Below are 2,839 nucleotides of genomic sequence, written 5' to 3'. Positions count from 1 at the left end.
CAGGTCTGCCCCGGCCCCTTCCTTCCTGGCCCCCGTGTTTTCTTTCTTAATTGCAAGCGTCTGTCTCAGGAGCCAGGGTTCCGGCCGGAGCTGCAGGCTGGGAGCTCCTTGCTGACTCTGGGGTGGCGATCAGTGAAAGAGGTGGGTGAGCCGCCACCTACTAGGGGATTGAGCCTACAACCCAGGCAGGTGCCCTGACCTCCTGGTTCATAGGTGGATGCTCAACCACTGAGCCACACTGGCCGGGCCCCGTGGGTACGGTTTCGTCAGGTCTGATGTGTGTTTGAATTTGGGGGCCAGGTTTGCAGGAACAGAGTCCGCTTGAGGGAAGGCACCCACACGCTCACACACACACACACACACACACACACAGGAGCTGTGGGGGCCGGGAGGGCCGGGGTCCTGCTGACAGGAGGAGCCTGGGGCTCCCAGGTGTCAGTTATCGCCATGGTGACGCCTGGCTGGAGACGTTGCTTCCCAGGAATCCGTCTGACGTCAGCGCCCAGGGATTCCCATGTATGGTAAAGTGTGTAAATACGGAGGCTGCCCGCCGTCCAGGCTCTGGCATTTCCAGAGCTTCCCCAGGAAGGCTGGGCGGAGTCAGCCCTCCACGCCTCCCGGGGGGTTTGCAGGGGGAGCGGCCCAGCCCCTGGGCAGCCAGAGCCCCCTGCCCGGGGTGCCCGCCCGCGTTCATTACCTGGGACGTCCCGGATGGAGCTGCCTGGGATGTCGGCTGCAAACACCCTTTCTTATTTTTTATTTTAAGTATCTTTTTATTGATTTCAGAGAGGAAGAGAGAGGGGGAGAGAGAGAGACATCCATGATGAGAGAGAATCACCGATCGGCTGCCTCCCGCACACCCCACACTGGGGATCGAGCCCCCCACCCGGGCCTGTGCCCCGACCGGGAATCGAACCCATGACCTCCTGGTGCACAGGTCGACGCTCAACCACTGAGCCAGGCCAGCCGGCGGTAGCTTGTTTATAAAAACGAATTAAAAGGAAATCATTCAGACCTGTCAGCAGGGGATCAACCGATGGCTACCCCTCGACGTTGGCGTCATTCCAGCGGAAAGCAAAGAAACTTGATCCGTCGATTCCTCGGGGAGACGCATGAGGCCGCAGGGTTTCCTGTAAGGGCCTTGGCCCCAGCGTCTACCCCGGGCGACCTTCAGATTTCTGAGCTCCCAGGGGGCAGAGCTGAGCGGTGCCAGGCGTTGGGGGGCCGGCAGAGCTGGGGGCCACGGGCCTGGGGTGAGGCCGGCTCCCTGTTTGGGGAAGAGACTCTTTCGTGTTCAGGCTCCAAAGCAATCTGAGCAAGCCCGGCCAGGAACCAGGAGGTCACCATTCGATTCCCGGTCAAGGGCACAGGCCTGGGTTGTGGGCTCCATCCCCAGTGGGGGGCGTGCAGGAGGCAGCCGGTCCATGATTCTCTCTCATCATGGATGTTTCTCTCTCTCCCTCTCCCTTCCTCTCTGAAATCAATGCAAATATATAGGGTGTCCCAAAATTCACGCAAGAAGTAATTTGTATAGAAAACACAGGTTTATAATTCAAAATTGTAAATTTCTTATTGATCCATAAAGGACATAGTCTAGGGTTATGTGCGGAATAGCACAGCGGGTCAATGGCCTCCACGGCTGTGCTGGCACATCCGCAAAGCCGAGGTCTTCATTGGTCTTCCTTGTCCCTGCTCCTGGGCCATCATTGGTCCTTGGTCATGCTGATCAAATGGACGGGATTGAAATCAAAGGGCCACAGATATTAGAATCTGATTCAATAAACCCAGTAAAATTAGGCTTTTATTTTTTGTTGTTGTTAAAGCTCACGCAGAATTCAAATCTTGCGTGAATTTTGGGACACCCTATATACAAGGAAATAAGGAATTCTCGTGAGATGTGGGGGCGAGGCTGAGCCGGGGTCTCCACGTCGGACGGCCACGTGTCCCCTGCCAGCGACCATCCCTCTCCAGCGAGGTCTCTCCCTGGGCTGGACGGTGCCACCTCCAACACCCGGGCCCTGGGCCCTGAGCCGGGGGCCCCTCCTCCCGCCTCCCTCTCCTTGGCTGCCCTCCTGACCCTGGGGCCTGCGGGAAGGGCTGGGCTCCGTGTACCTGGCTGGATACCACAGGGCTCAGGTAACGTGAGAGCACGTCTCCGACTCCGCAAACACCTGACAGGTCCCGACCGGACCGCGTGCGTGCGTGGGTGGGGACCTGGGCTCTGCCCAGATGTCGCTCGGTGGCCCTGGGGAGCGTGAGCTGCTGGACGGGGAGACGTGGGGTTTTTCCACTGGACACGGAGCCCCGGATGGAGGATGGAGCTGGGCGTCGCTTGACTGGTTGGAGCAGAGGGGGGTCTCCTCCGGGCACTTAAGGACCATCCACTTCTGAGATGGTTTCTCTTTTTAAAACAATATTTTTATTGATGTCAGAGAGGAAGGGAGAGGAAGAGAGAGAAACATCCATGATGAGAGAGAATCATGGACCGGCTGCCTCCTGCACGCCCCCCACTGGGGATCGAGCCTGCCACCCGGGCATGTGCCCTGACCAGGACCAGCCGGGCAGCAGCCCTGAACTCTCCCTGAACCAGGCAGCTGGCCCCTGGAGTCCCCAGGGCAGGAAGGGCGGGATGGACTGTGGGGCCTGAGGGCTGTCCCCGGGGATGAGGGCGCTCAGGCCCCAGGAGGGGTCCAAGGACCGTGCAGAGTCAGGTGCCATCGGGGAAACCCTACCTGCGGGTGTGTCCGGGACGTGCGTCAGCTGTGGCCCGTCCAGGCCTGCACGGGGGAGCCGGCCGCACGCAGTGGTCAGTAACCCGTCACAGCCGCATGGGAAGGGA

The sequence above is a fragment of the Myotis davidii genome, unplaced genomic scaffold, assembly GCF_000327345.1.
Source record: "Myotis davidii unplaced genomic scaffold, ASM32734v1 scaffold1915, whole genome shotgun sequence".
NCBI lineage: Eukaryota > Metazoa > Chordata > Mammalia > Chiroptera > Vespertilionidae > Myotis > Myotis davidii.
Note: the sequence above shows the minus strand (reverse complement) of the source record.